We start from the raw sequence: 17588 nt of genomic DNA on the forward strand, positions 1-17588 counted from the left end.
CAATTTCAAAAGATCTCAAAAATAGAGTATGGCACCAAGTTGAAAACCTTCTTGCAAACTATAAGTGTAGATCATGTTAGGTAATGAACTAATTTACATGTGAACCCTATCCCTAACCATGTATAATAATCCTAATTCTAATCATAATCCATAATTCATTACCTTATGAAGCTTTGGCTATCCATTTTATTGCCAAAGTAATCCCTTAGCTATCCACGAAATGGTCCTAATAGATTTATATGGAAGACCAAATTGATTTAAATAAAATGAGCAGGAAGAAGACAAACTTACACCCAATATTCAAGGAGAGAATCTTTTAACATACTTGAATTCTACCAACCAAAGTGAGATAATTAGAGTTCTAGTTGTTGAGTTTTCCAAAGATTTTCTTGTTGATATAAAGACACATTTCATTTATATGTTAGGGTTTACTATAGATGGAATCCCTAGGTACCTAACCACTTAATTATGAAATCTCCATCCAATACCATATTTACTGCACAAGGTAGGGGACTCAATATTTAGCCCCAATAAGATAGATGTAGAGACATAGATCTTACTACCAGATACAAAGAAAAGAGGTCCAATTTGATCATTAAATGACTCGTGTTGCACTCTTCTAGCTTAAAAATAATACAAATATATTATCAACAAACTATGTACATTAGATACTTATTAATTATTTGGAGAGTAGATCCTCTAACTTTTAGAGACAACTATTTATCTCTAAGGAGATAATGTAATGAGTCAATGTTCAACAATAAAAAATAAAGAGGATGCAAGAGGACACCCTTTCATAATTGATCTAGAGAGTCCTAAAAATTATGATCTAACCCCATTAATTTCTTTACTAAAACCTTGACACCAATCATAAGAGAGGATACCATTTGACATTTAATATTGGATGGAGGGCTTGCAACATCATCATAGTGAAACTCCATTCCACCTTTTTGTAGACATTTTCATAATCAATTACTTGAGCATGCCTACACTCTATCCTAGAAATGTTTCTCAATCCAAAGTCTTCCAATAGGTTATCAAGTTCTCCAATATGCATAAATATCCTTAACAAAACACTTTTGTGTAGGGTTAATGATCTTGGGTAGGATATCTTCTAGTCTAGAGGCTAAGACCTTGGCAATAATTATTTTGTATGATACGCATTTAGGAGTGTCCTGTCTCTAATTTTTAATGAGATTCTTATCTCCCCTTGGGGATCAATTGATTACTTGACCTAGGGATTTTATGAGCCCTTTGTTGATCACTTGATCAATTTTATGAGCCCTCCATTGATTACTTGACATAGGGATTTCTCATTACTAATTTTTTGGATGGAGGAGTTGATTTATGATAGAAATGGGTTTATCACTTGGAATAATGCATCTTCATTCAGGAATGATGGTTCTCATTTTATCCCTATCTTCTAAATAATTTTGAACTATCATTGTCTTCTAACCAAAAAGATTGATAGTAAAATTAGGAAAAAGATCTTACTATATATATCACTAGGGGGTGGGTATTTCTTTTTATAGAATAAGGCAATATTTTGTTATGTGGCCTTCCATTCTGCAAAGGTAATAAACATTTAGGCTACCCATCTAAGGGTCTAGTTCGGGCTTGTACTCGCACTGATGTGGACACCTCCACCTCTTGATGGTCAGAGAGGGTTACTTAATTAGATGCCTGATTCATTCAAGTCTCTTCTAATTTTTTTATGATGTATCATTTTGAGACCTTGATATCAATGTTTAATTAGTTTTAGGATTAGGGTTCAATTTGGTTTGTACTATTTGATTAGGTTTACATGCTTAGGTTTCAATTAGGACAAGAGTTAATAAATTGAATTAAGTTGGTTCAATCTTCTAGGGTAATGGTTCAATTTGGTTAATGGTTGGGGAAAGGATTTTTAAGGTTAAATTCAAGGTTTCTACTCTTAAGTTGGGATATATAATTAGGTTTATGATCATGGTTTAATTCAATTTGGTTTATAAGTATAATATTAATTAGTTAAGGGCCAGGGTTACCTTTCAATCTTAGGGTTTGACATTTATAAAATTAGTACTCAAGGTAAGATAGGAAAGTTATTTAATTATTTATATATTACTTGGTGTAGGTTTTAGCAAATTAAGATTACTTAGGTTAAGATGATAGTAAGGGTTATGATTAGAGTTAAATTCAATACAAATTGACATTATAGAACTTTAATCGTAAATGACTCCCAGCCAAGGGATCCAAAGAACTAATCAAAAGTTTTACCAAGCAAGCAATAACATACATACAATAATTTACATTTATAAAAAACATAAGAGATTGCATTCCTTAATGAGCACATTTACATTTCATTTTAAAATAATTATAAACTACTAAAAGAAAAATAAATAACGTGTCCACATGAAAGTTCATATTAACTACTTCTGTTCAATCCATTTAAATAATTTATATACATTTGTTTTGAATGCCACTTGGAAAATTAATTCGAAATGCACAATCATCCACTGTACATGTCACAGGGTATGAAAGGCTGAAAGAATATACATTTATAAAATAGTTTACATCATCCATTTTCGATCCATGAAACAAAGTACAATACAACTTAAGTAAAATCATTTTAAATACTATAAGTTTTTTGTTTGGATCCCTTGGCCGGCTGTTATGTGATTAAGTATTTTATAATATGTTTAGCGTTTTATTTATATGGTTAGGTCGAGATTATAGTTTAAACAATAAATTTAAGTCAAAGTTATAGTTAAAACAAGGTCGAGGTTAAATAGTTTAAACAAGGTCGAGGTTATATTTATTTGTAAAATTACATGTTTAAACAATAAATTTACATCTAATCTAATCATTCAACATTGTAATGAATACATAAATTAAATACATTTAAAAACATCTAAAATAATAATTTTTTAAATAAACATTTACGAAACTATATTTTAATTAACAAATACAAAAATTTAAACATTTAAGTTCATTAACAATGTAAATTTACAATTTTACGTACATATGAAAAGTGAAAAAACAATAAATTAACATACATATTAAATTGAAAATTGAAAAAAATAAAGTAAAATAGTATAAAACATATTAAAATACCTGTGTATCAAAAACTAGCAGGAAGGGGGTGGTAGGTAGGGCTGAGAAACGGGCTCCTGTATGCGTCTCTAAGCGGGCTCCCATTTTTGAGGTCATGAAAATGACCTCTAAAATGCCAAAAAAGCAGTTTATAAAAGTTTTACAAACTGAGTACCTGATTTTTAGGCAATCGGGTACCCGATTCTTAAAAAGGCCGGTGCCCGATAGTTAAGTGGCTCGGGCACCCGATCCTTTTTAAATATCAGGTACCCGATTTTTAAAATTTGGGTCGGGTGCCCGAAGCCTAATTTTAGAAACGGGTACCCAATTTTTAAAAAATTGGGTACCCATTTCTGAGAAGTACAATTCTGCGGATCTGACTTCTGCGGAATTGCGACCCAACTTCTTGTGGTCACCCACCTTATATATAAATTTGACTATTTTATTGTTTGAATTACCTAAGAGTTCCCAAGGTTCACTTTCGTACACATTTTCATTAATCATACTATTATCATTGTCACTTATTGGATTATTAACTTTCTAGGGAGTCTTCTAGAGTCTTTAGGCATTCATTACGAGGGAATTTTTTTTAATATGTGTGTTACTACCTAGAATCTATGAATGCATGCCTTTACAATCATATAGTATATCATTCTCCCTCATATGATCCTTGTCTTCTGAATACAACTGAGATCTTTGCTACAATTATTTCTCATGATTACGAAGAACTAGTAAACCAAGTTTAGAGACACACAAAATACACTAAGTGCATATGTTTATGCAAGAAAGAAAACAAGGTCACATGCAGGTATAAAGCCTCTTGGAAAGAGAATGTTGTATGAAGATGATATATTGAGTGCATTTTAGAAGGCTAGGTTATCCAAATCATTTACAAAATGATAATTAGAGGGAGGGAGAAATAGTAAGAGAGAGTGCATGTATGAGGGAGGGAAAGGGAAACAAGAAGGATGTGAGAGGGAGAGAAATAGGAAGAGGAGACAGGATAGTGGGCAGATGAAGAGATATAATTTGATAGAGATATGTAAGGTGATAAATAATATATTATAGATAGATATACAAAGAAGATAAAAGATAAATAGATAAAATGAAATATAAATAATGAGAGTTGAATGGTAAAGAGAGGGGTAAGATAAGATAGACATAAGGAAGGGAAATGAGTTGATGTGTATATTAAAAAGATATGTAATGCTTACAACAAACATTTGGATAGAAGCAATACTCATCAATGGAGCGATTGGTGAAATCACAAATATTATCTACAAAATAGGTACCAAACCACCAAACATGTCCATGTATGTTGTGTTTTGTTTTGAAAACTACAATGGACCACTATGGAAACAAGATGACTTGGTGAAATTGAAAGATAAGGACTCATTTTTACAACTATATCTAGAGTAAAAAAAAAAGATGGTCTTCGTATTTGACCTGCTTTCACTTTTGAAAGATACTAGAAAATGAAAAACAATCCATATACGATTATATGCAAGCAAAAGGAGAACTGCCTATATTAGGTAGTTATTCAGACAAAGCATTTGTATTTTGAGTGTGACAATAAATCAAAATAACACAATTGAATCAAACATATTACATAAAGAACATACTCAAGCAAATACTCAAAAGTACATAAGATGATTAGCATAACCCCTTTGTAGTGCCTACCCCTAGTTCGCATTTTGTTATCATTCTTGAACTCTTTTAGGGCTAGTTTTATGTTGATGGTTAGCAACATTCTTTTGAGATTATCAGATATTATGCTATGGATTCAGTTTATTATGTGATGATATCACTTAAACTTTGTATTTCATGTGTGCATGATGATTATTTTCAGTGTTTATAGTTATTAATGATGATTAGTAAGATGATTTATTATCATATGTGTTTTCTTATGGATACTTACCCCATACTTGCATGTGTATGGTGTGTGTGTTTGCTTTACATGTTTGCTTTTGTATGGCGTGTCTAATGTGGTTAAAGAAGGAAGTCGTAGTCACTTACTAGTCGGGATCTACACGATGTACCACTTCCTGCCATTGGCTGTTTAGTTTAGTATATTGTGCTTGTACATGCGTAGTTTTTATGCAGGTTGCAGGTACCGGGTATCGACTTCTCTGAATTGTCAGGATGAGCATATCCTATCACATTATCTCAATGATAAGAGAGGGGAGATAAATTCTCAAGTCCAAATCCCAACCCTTTAAACCATTTGTTCTAATTAAAAAATTAGGACAAGTGTCCGGGTTGAGTACCCTCCGAATGCGTCAGATGACGTAATTCGTGATATTAACCCTTGGTTTGATTTTGTATGTATTTTGGCTATGATGGATTTTCATATTTTACCTTTGTGAGTCTTTGGTGTATTTTTTATTAATTAAGCCTAATTAAAATATTTAATTAATGGTTTAATTTAGTAAAAAAATAATATGGTATTTTAATATTTATTTTATTTAATTAATTGAAAAATTAATTAAATAAAATAATTAAATTTGAAAATAAAAGTTAAAAGTTTAAATTTGGAATGTGACAATATTTATTTTAATAATAATATATTTGGAGCTCATTTTTAAATAAATGACTAAATAATATTATTATTAAAGTTAATAAATATTTCAGCAAAAAAGTTTTGAAAATAAAATTTAAAAGTGAAAAATATATTTAAATTAATAAAAGATTCTAAATCTCATGTGATTAAAATATAAATATATTAAGATTGAAAAGTGGAATTATTAAAGTAAGTGCATGAGATTTAATAAATAAATAAATTAAATTGGAAAGAGTAAAAGTTAATATTAAATTAATTATTGTGCATTATTTACTCACATAGGAGTTGGCAAATTTTTGAGAGTTGTCATGTAGACAACACAGGAGTTTGCACTCTAATTATGTACAAGTTGTCTACATTTAAGAGTTAGCATTTTATTTGAGCACATGGTGTCTACAACCTTAAAACTCATCTAGAAGGTTGGAGAAGACTCATGCTTGGTTGTCATGCTTATCTTCTAGTTGTTTCTAGAGACACTCTAGATGCATCTTAGAGGCCTTTAAATAGAGACTCTCCTAGTGTATTTGGACAAGCTTAATGGAAGCTACAAGCTTCAAGCTAAAATGAAAGCTTCAAAGCTTACATTCATTGAGAAGATCATATGCTTCTATATGCTCATATATTTTCTACATGCTTCTATGCTTCTTCTAGCACTTCTAGTCACTTGGAGGATTCAGTTGGCTTAGATTCTTGGAAGAATTGCGAAATGGAGAAGGAAAAGATTTTCTATGGACTTCTGAGGCATGGCAAATTTAGCATCAGTGTCCAAGTGCACTCGTGATATTCGCATACTCTCTTTGCACTATTTCTCTTCATGTCTTCATCGTGTTTGTTATATGTGTCTGAATACTCTCTGTGATTGAATCTACAATTTGAAATTGGAATCTAGATATTTTATTTGGTTGAGAAGAAAACAATAGAAAAATCCTAGTTCCAAATGAGAAAGAAATTAGATCTTAATCGGGTTTGGGTTCGAATTTATATTGTGAAATTAGATAGACAAGATTTGAAATAAAAATAAAAATTCTAAGTTGAAAATTTGAAAGGTTAGATGTAATCTTTCTATCAAATTATATTTTCAAATGCGTACGGACAAACCTATTAGATGGATGAATGGGTAAATTTAGAGAACAATTACCTTTTAGAAGAAATTCTTAATTCATCACAAATTGTCCTGTCGCTGCCCCTTGGATAGACCCGAACTCAGTCATTCATAACTTTTTATCGTGATCGAATTTATTTGATCGATCCGGTCAGAAGTGGCGCAGCTTGACCCTCTCCAACATATTTCAATTTCAGCCCGATCCAACGGTTCATTAGGGAGATATGGCCGTCCTACTAGGACTGTTTTATTTAAAGACAGATATTTCTCCATTTTCCATAACCAAGAGTTCTTTATGCTTAAACTTCACAAAAATAATATATCAAAGCATGGAATGAATTAAAGATATTATTGCAATTTTCCCTTAGTAGAATTTTATTTTTATGCATTAGTTTTATATGGTTTATTATCTAATTTAATTAAGATTAGTTAATAGTAGAAGAAGTGTAATTAATTATTAGTCAATCTAAGTAAATGAATTTTTAAATGAGAGAAAATTAATTTATTTTTTAATATAGTTTATATAGTGGACTTTTTATACTATTTAATATATATTAAATAATTTAGAGATGGTAATTTTATATTACGTTTTTAAATGAGAAGACTTTAATGATAATGGATTAAGATTTAATTGACATGGAGTCACTGTTATAACATTGTTATAACTTCAATTACTATGGTATTATTAATACGCTATATATTATTAACTAAATTATTGATATACCTTAATGGTAATAAGAGTTAGCTAATGAAGCTTATGTAAAGTTCTCTAGATCGATTAATAATCGTTTTGATGAGTTTATTATTTATTAATGTTTGTTGGGTCTAACAAACTATTAATAAATAATAGTATAAATAGTTTAAATAGTTATCAATTAATACGATCATAGTTAATCTAGAGGAGATTAGTTAATGATTAAAATATTGTAAAAGATATTAATCAAATTGAATTGGTTAATAATTTGGAGAAGTATCAATTAACTGAATCAACGTACATAGGAGAAACTTATTTGAGATAATAATACTTGGTGGTCTAACAAACTATTAATAAATAATAGTATAAATAGTTTAAATAGTTATCAATTAATACGACCAGAGTTAATCTAGAGGAGATTAGTTAATGATTGAAGTACTGTAAAAGATATTAATCAAATTGAATTGGTTAATAATTTGGAGGAGTATCAATTAACTGAATCAACGTACATAGGGAAAACTTATTTGAGATAATAATACTTGGTATTGGAGATTTATTATAACTTGTTATTATTAAAATATAAATGGGAACATTGTTGCAGAGTGACGAATGTGGTCATTATAGATTTATTAATAAGATTATCAATATAGCTTGTTATTGAATATTAACAAGTTATTATTATTGAACTATGAATATGAATATTTGTGTACTAGATTATAGTTGACTTTTAATTTACAGAATTCTAATTAGTTATTAGTCAACTGACATTAATTAGAACATTGCTATAGTTATGCAATTATTAATTAAATCAATTAATGAGAGTTAATTAGATTTAATTAATAATTAAGTTATGTAATAGAGATTTATTTGATATAATTCTTTTAACGAGATTGTAGATTATCTATATTGAAGTTGATAAGTCTTATGACTTGAATTATGACCTTAGATATTATATGGTTGTCAACGATGATAACGATTAAATTAAAAGACTCAAATTTTAGTAATACTTAATTAAGTTTCTAATTGAGAACTATTAGGATGTTGAAAGGTTATGGATTGTGCACCTATGAGAATTGATTGATTAAATTGATCATTTAATAAAATTATATTCTTCTTATTGAAAGATTAATAACTAGTTCTCTTATAAATGAATAATGATCCTTGATTTATGTTAAAAAGTTGAATTAATGATAAGGAAGAATTATTCAATTAGTCATATGGATCTTAGCAAATAAAGTAAATGATTTAATGAGTAAATATTTATCCTTAAGTTATTCTTAGGATAATGCTATCGAGGAACAAATGGGTTGACTTGTAGGTCAAATGATGAAACTTAAGACACTTGAAAGTATACTTGCAAACAGAAAACTAGAAACCCCTATACATTATTCAACTATGTGAATTTAGTAAACCAAAATATGTGTTTGCATCATGTATTCTATATGCTTCTTGTTTTTGGTTTTGGGTTGACTAGTGTTGACCAGTCTTAGGTTGTTACCAGAGGCTTGGGGGTTATGAGATGTGATGGTATGTTGATCTTATTTGGTCTCGATCTTTATAAACCCAACCATGGTAATGTGATCATATGCTTTATGAAATGTTTGTATTTACTGATTGTTTTTGTGCATCAGTTTTCATGTGTGAAGCTGAGATCTATGTGTATGAGACACTTGAGCTAATCATTTTTGAGTCATCGATCAGTTATCCTTGGATTATTTTATAGTCATCATGATGTGACTGAAGTGTTGATTTATTTCTTGATGATGTCATGTTGTGACATGTTTTGACTCAACCATTTTAGAGTCTTTGATCAGTATGATTTTGATAATATTTTTAGTTGCTTGTTGAGAACCAATGGATATTGCGATTTTTTTTGAGATATATTTTAGTTATTGAGAACCAATGGATACTTATGATTATCAGTGATGCTTTCAGTTGCCAATAGAGAACTGTTGTGGTCATGATTTTCTATGGATTCTTTTCAGATGCTCATGGAGATTTGATGATTCTTATCTTGGAGATTTGATGATTCTTATTGTGGATATTTGATGCTTTTATCATGGATATTTGATGATTCTTTTTATGGATTATCTTTTGATTTTTTTTTACAGTCACTTGTACAGGACTGTGGTGATTTATGATTCCATGAGCTTAGGGTAAGTAATCTACTTGTAGTGTCGGGAAGTGGCTTGCAATGGGGGTCGGGGCCCTAAGTGGCTGCCAGGGTAACTCATTGTAAGTTTGGTTAATAAGTGATAACATTTACACACTAAATGGGGATTAAATGAACCTAAAAAGATAATTTTTGATGTTCTCGCCCATGGCTTAAGCGCTTGTACAGGCTAGGATGGGAGTAGTGAGAACACATGGTTGCGACCTTGCATTCCGTAGTATGCCTCGTTAGTATGAGAGGATACTAGTGGCGGCATGAGATCAGTATGGACCCATAGAGTTTAGCTAACTGCCAGGGTAACTTGTACGTGATAAATGCAATGACACTTTTCCACTTGCAGAGTAAGTTTCCTACATGTCATTGTGTGCCTCTGGAAATTAGATGTTGATTTTTTGTGTGTTGGAACCTTTGAGTAATATACTTTTAAGATTCCTAGACTTATAGAGATTTATGCTATGTGAATTTTGATAGCCTATTTGGGACTTGAGATTATCTCCTTAGCACAGTGGGAGTGGACCACTTAGGTTCCACGCGGTCGGGTGGTAGTGTATTTTTCACTCTTATCATTTGAGATCCGTCTGAGACACCGTGGCTGATGCTCTCTTGGTTGGTATTTATCTTCATTATGATCTTGGATCATTATAATAGATGATATACCTTATGATGGATGTATCTACTTTTTGTATTTGATGTATGATATTTTAGGAGTGACATTCCTACTATGTTAATACCAATGATCTCTTCGGTGCTTTGCAATGTTACGCACGAAGGGATGGCTAGGATCCATGATGGCCTAATGATGCTATTTATGGTTGGGAGGAACCGTGCACTTAGTTATTTATGTTTGTGATTCATGGTTACATTTTGTGATAGATGTTTATATCTTTTGCGATGATGTATCATGTATGGTTTATGGTTTCATTTATGTTATTGCATCATGGATTAATATTGGATGTTGATGTACTTTATTTACATGGATGATTATTGTTTTAAGCACTTTCATACCTTGTAACTTGTACAGTGGATGATTGAGCTAAACTAAAATATAATTAAAAAAAGACACTTGTATATGGTTTATGAATATTGGATGTATCATTGTTATTTCATAAGGATGTGATGTTAGATGAATAGTTAATTTAGATGTGATACAACATTAAGAGATCTTTAAAGAATGTAATCTATTATGTATGTTATGTTTACTTTTAGTTGGATGTTACTATTGCTTCCGTGAATGTTATGAATAGTTTATCTTTCATGTTTAAAAAAAAAAAATTGTTTGGTAAACTTAGTGAAATTCTTTGGATCCCTTGGCGGGGCATTACAGCCTTGCACCATCAAAGGTGCAAGTGGTAGTAATATACTAGTGGTCTATCCCTAAGCTCAAAAAATATAAATTATAAAATGGTAATTGGCTTTTCTAGTATACATCCTTGATTGTAATGTATGAGAAGAAGTAAAGCCCAAAAGATAAAAACTTTATAAGGATTTTAAAATTAAGAAAGAGGGGTTAATGAAGAGGTATTCAAAGAATTAGTTATTAGAACTGATAAGTGTTATTGGGAAGCAAGAAAGAATAAAAGAGGAAAGCCAATAAAAGAAAATTACTTCTTTTTACTCTCAATAATATTGAGGCTGTAGAAAGGAGGGAGAACATATTTTCATAAGTGTTGATTGTAATAGGGGAAAGATAGAAGGCTTTATTTTATATTTTATTTTTTGCAAATGTTGATTGATCTTACAACTATTCTGTTGTGTTTTTGGGAATGAAGAATATGCATATATTAGATCTTAAGGTCTATATGTTCATTTTTCTAGTTCAAATAGATCATGTTGGACCTTTTTTCTTCCTGGTTTTAAATATAGTTCTGCATCATTTCACTAAGTGATAATGTGATTGTGAATTAGTTAGTTCAAAAATCCATAATCCATAGAATATGTACTTTAAATTCCTTTTACATTCTTTGTTATGTGAAATATTTGATAGGGAATCTTATGGTTGTTTGTCAATCTTTCTATTTGTGATTACTTTGTAAATCTTATAAGTACGTTCATTTCATGTTAATGGATGGATGTTAAAAGTTTTGTGTCTTTAGGTTAAAGACATAATCAAGTTATATAATTCATTGAATACATTTTCACGAGGGAGATGTATCTCTCAATTCAAAGGAGATTTATCAACCAATGATAACTCATCCAACTACTAGTATATTTTTGTTCTTCCATTTGGGCATTTTGAATCACATTTTGCAATTTTTTATAGAGGACAACTATGTTTACTAATAGTCTTCAACCAAATTAACAAAACACTTTTGCTTTCTACACTTAAGGTTCTGCTAAACCAAGATGGGTTAACCTAAGGATTTGACACCTTTCATGAATAATGCTCTATACTACAAAACTTTCACAATAGAATTGGTTTTGAAACTTCTTTAAATTTCAAAATAAATAACAAGTCAATAATAGCCAATAATGAACTTGACAATTTCATGCAACAAGTAATGACTGACTTTACACTCCATTATGACAATAATTCTTTAATGATTTTTTGATTTATAAAATGTGTTCATGCTAAGATACTATTGACATTGCTTGATTTCTTCAACTAAAAGACTAGTGCCTTAATCCATTGCCAAAAATAGAGTCATACTAGTTAACATTAATAGATCTATTTAATTGACTTGCATTTAAATGTATTACCTATTGACCTCCAAATTTTATACTTATCATATCCCTTTTATACCTATTGAGCTATCATTTTTCTCAATGCTTAATGATGGGAATCATTTTGAACTTCTCTCTTGAAAAGCTAATCTAGGATTAACTCCAAGGTTCTAGGCAATCTTGTGATCTACTAGAATCCACTCAATTGAAGATAAATGTGTTTGTTCATAGGGAGGCCTTTGCTGGTTCCAACCAATTTCAGATAAGATGTTTGATCTGCTATTTTGAAAAGTAACCACAAAAGAGATATATTTTTTGTATTTTCTATTTTTATGATGTATGCAATTTATCAATGCAACTGTATGAATTCCTATTTTAACCAAGTGTTAGCAAAGAAAATAACTTGAAAGGGAAATTCCTAACAGACATAAACCATGGTAAAAATATGTCTATGAGTTAAATCATAACAAATATCAAGTAGAAAACCAATGAAAATAGGAGCAAGGATTCCTCAATTCTACTGATGCAATCATCAACGTGAACTTAGTAATAATTAAAAGATGTTTCACTTCTCATTGAATCAAACGGCCACAGAAAGTATGCTCATGCAAGACAAGAAACTATATAGGAATAATAGGTGATGCTTTCTCCAACTCAGTATGTCAGTGGGATTCATTAACACAAGGCAAACACCAGAACTAAAAGATTGCACAATCAAATCAAAACAATGATATGATTGGATCCATTATTATTCATGAACATGCATTCACAAAAATAACATAGTTTGGTAAGAATAAGTGCACTTAGAATGAGAGCACCAATAGGATATATTATTGCATCAAAATAATGGTCTAGAGTACATATTACATCCATGTATTTATAAGAAGTCATCTGCTCTTTTTTTATTGAGAGTGAGAGCTCTTAGAATGCAAACATATTCTTAAAACTAATAAATAAATCTAATTATATAAAAATCGACTCTGTAGATGATGCTAAGTAGGTCTCCATCATTGTTTATATCAATTAATAGTTGCATGAGCCTTTACATGACTTAAATCAATAAAAGAAGAAGTAGACAAGAAGAAGTAACCTGCAAGAGGATCTAAGAGTCATTGGAAGCTTGACCTTCTCTATGTGTTTCTAGGAGTTAAGCTACTATCAGAATGCATTTCCAATATATGAAAAGCTCTACATTAGAAACTGATAGTTAATTGTTGGTGCACTGTGACTTCTTAAAAATTATCGACGCACCTCTGTGAATAGCACACCTGTGCACCTGCACACCTTTAGGAAAATTGTGCAAGGTACTCAATTGACAAAAAAAATCAAAGTTCTCAATTTTGAAAATGGTTTCTAGGTCTTTCTCAAATGAGGTTTTAAATCACTCTTGTGTACTTTCTTTGATCTTTTTGATGATTTAGGCTTGCTTGCACACCTTGTGCACATATGCATTTTTCTCTTCAAAACTTTGTAAAATTTCACATTTGTGCACCTTAGAATTTTTAATAATTTGGGCATCTTTAAATTGTGTACCTTGTGCACCTTGAGCACCTATGCACCTTTGGGTTATTTGTGCAAGGTGCTCAATTCACAAAAAAATCAAAGTTCTCAGTTTTGAAAATGGTTTCTGGGTTTTTCTTAGACAAGGTCTAAGAGCAGTCTACTATACTTATTTTTCCTTTTTTGATGATTTATACCCTCTTTATATCCAAAAATTTTTCTAGCTTTGAACTCTTGATTCTTCTATCTGAAATCCCAAGGTACATGTGTTGAATCTTATCATTAATAGTTTCATAAGATGAGGAACTTGTTTTGGTTCATGTGTCCAACCTCTCTATCTATGATCTTTAGTGTCAATTCATGAATCACAACTTATGTGTGACTCCTTTGAAGGGGAAGGTTACCCATTTAGGTGAGATCTCTATTGCTACTGATAATGAAGATTCTATGATAATTATGCACCACACCTTCATGTTATGCACACTTACACACATTCATGTTATGCACATCTTTGGGCATTGTAAAATCTATTTCTTGATTTTTTCTTCTCTCTGACTATCTGGTCCTTTCTAGATAGAGACCAAGTGATCTAGATTATCCAAAATGACCAAATGTTTGAAAACTTTTCATATCTTTTTTAACAAGCTTTTCTAGGCATTTTTAACTGGCTTTTTTGAAGGTCTTCTACAACAGACTTGTTGTGGTAATTTGGTATCAAATATAGTAGTGTACATAATCTTGTAAAGGAGAAATGGAGGTACTAGGTAGTGAGGGAGTAGCTAGTGATGGAGGAACCATCTAAGGATAATGATGCTCATCAAATTGGACATCTCACCAAAACAAAAACTCTCTAGAATTAGCCTTTATGAATAACTTGTATGCTTTTACAACCTCACAATAGACAAAAAATATGAGTGGTTGGATCTTCCTCTCCATGGATTTCCTTTGAGCATTTGGAATAAGTACCTAAGTCTCACTAACAAAAAAATGGAATATAGAAACATTAGGATTAACTTGAGTCCAACCCTCCTTAGGAGTTGAATATCATAATGCCTTGTGAGGTATTCAACTCTAAATATAGCTGGCACAATTGATAGCCTTTTCCCAAATGAAGTAGTCATAGCTTGAGATTGTATCATACAATTTTCCATCTTCCATAATGTTATGTTATTTCTCTCAATAACCCCATTCTACTGAGGAGTGTGATGAAATATCACTAGCCCAATCACAGTCTGTGTACCAAACAATATGAAAATCTTCTAATGTATAGTAAATTTCATAACATGTAGTACCTCAAATATACCTCAAGATATATTTGGAAGCTTATCAATAACTCTCATGAGGATCATGTGAAAAACTAGAGATAAGTCAAACTATAAAGGAAAGATCAAGATGTGTGTGTGTTAGATACAACAAACAACCCATATGATGTCTGTATAAAGTGGAATACACTGTAGAAATGGAGAAAGTGGTAGATAAAAGAACACCTCACTAAAAAGGTTTTGGATTAGGATTGCAATTAAGCATGCTAAGTATTTGAAGCATACTTTTGCTAGAGTATGACTATCCCATCCAAAGACTAAACAACTTATAGGCCCAAAAAATAGTACTGAAGTACAAGGTCTTTGAAATGTCCCTTTACTGATTTATAATGATATTTCAAGCCTCAAATCAGATCTTTAAAATCAAACAACCAATATTACAAAGATCCACCAATTTTTCAATAAAACCCAAATCGGGTATGACCGAAATAGTGCCAAAAGCTTCACAACTTCACAAATTATTAATAAATCTAAAAATGGAAATTTTTACAAAAATTTCAGCAGCATAAAATCCTACAAAATGAGATTTCCAGATCTGTATAGCCTTTACACAACAGTTCACAAATGTAGGACAAAAACTATGCTCATCGGGCTCTCGAAATTAACACAAAAATACCTGAAAACACCACAAAAACACTAATAATCTATCTCAGAAGTTTAATCATGTCCCAATACATATATTCAGCTCTATTTTAACACCTTAAAGTCTGAAATACAGCAGCAACCCAAACTGATATGAAATACTCAATTGTAAACACCAAACTCATACAAAAAAACACACTCGAAAACCCACAAATCTGCACTGTTCAGCACAAAGGAAAACTCTGTATGAGCATGCACATGGAATGGCTTCAAAATCCTATCCTTAGCCTTCCTAGAAACCTACAAACTCCTGTTCTTGGGTCTCCCTGGAAACCTGCAAACTCCCGTTCTTGGGTCTCCTTCTCCACAGGTTTGGCAGCCTCTGAAGAATAACAAAGAATGAGCAAAAATCAAGTTCTGGAATCAGCCCAAAATGCCTCCAAACCCCTTAAAAGAAGGCATAACCATAACTCACATCCAAGAGAGGTTAATGAAACATATTTTAATAATAATTTTCATTTATTAGTCCAACGGTTTCCAAAGATTAACCCCCTTTTTCCGAAACTTCACTTTCTTGGGCCTGCTTGCCTTAGCAAAGATTATTATTTTTTAATTATTTGAAAAGGGGACATGACAAGTCCTCCCCTCCCAAACATTTCTTGTCGTCAAGCAATGACTGAACAATAAACCAATCAATCCACCTAGATCCCAAATGTAGTCATGAACTATACTACTACCAATTAACACAGGCTCCTGCAATATCCTCTGCAATATGACCAAGAGGAATCCATAATCAAACTGAAAATTATAGCTCAACCAAACTCCAAAATCACCACTATCACAATAAAAAACCCATGAGACACAAACTCTTAGAACATTAGAACCTAAGTAAAGTGGACAAATCAAACTACCAACACAGTAAATACCATCAACGCATCCCACTGGCCTATACGGAATGTACAATCCAACTCTGCAACAATGGTGAATGCTCTCGAATGAAACTGTACCAAGTATGGAGAATCCACACACTGTACAACTCCTGCAGTCAACACAACTCTGCAAATCACCGGCCACTATCTCATAACCATAACTCCCATGCACTGCTGTTGGTGAAAAGACATTACAAGATAAAGAGTAAGAAATGGAATCCAAACCAAATTTGCCTGCCATCAACTCCTCAAAACAAGGATCAAATGCTAACTGATGTACATACCCTGCAATATAATGTTGATAAAAAAAACCAACCTCAGTCAACAGCTCACCATGAACAAGTGATACAACCCACTGTGACTGATCACTAGCTAAGTCAGGAGATGTCATAGCCAAAGGAGTAGAATCAATAACAACACCCACTGAAGCATCACTCCCAAAATCCTGCTCTAAGTCACATATTATCAAGCTGTCAACTGCAGAACCTATCACCATGTCATGCCCATCACAACTCTCATCCCGAGATGTCAAACTGTCCCATAACTGATGACAAGCACTAGGAACCAAAGTACATCTTTGTATCATCATCTTATCAACATGGTCATCAAAGGTAAATTGATGAGCGTACCTTATAGTGTAATGCCGATAGAATGCACCAATCTCAGTCAGTGGCTCAGACTGTAATCCAGATGAAACTAACTGCAATTGATCATTAACCATGTTGGAACTGACTACTACCTCCGAAGATATCACCAAGGGAGTAGTATTACTAGCAGGAACCATGCCAACTGCCGACTCACCAACATCACACATGATCTTTGATACATCTCTAGTCTCTGTGCCATTAGTACTAGAGGCCACCACCATGTCAGGCATACAACAATCTGCTACAACACCCAACTCAACTGAACCTGACTCTAGTGGGAATGAACCTGATATGCCAATGTTAGTATCAAGGATGGATGCATCCCCATCTCCACTGTCTCTGACAA

The sequence above is a fragment of the Cupressus sempervirens genome, chromosome 5, assembly GCF_028749045.1.
Source record: "Cupressus sempervirens isolate cs-2001-9-10 chromosome 5, ASM2874904v1, whole genome shotgun sequence".
Taxonomy (NCBI): domain Eukaryota; kingdom Viridiplantae; phylum Streptophyta; class Pinopsida; order Cupressales; family Cupressaceae; genus Cupressus; species Cupressus sempervirens.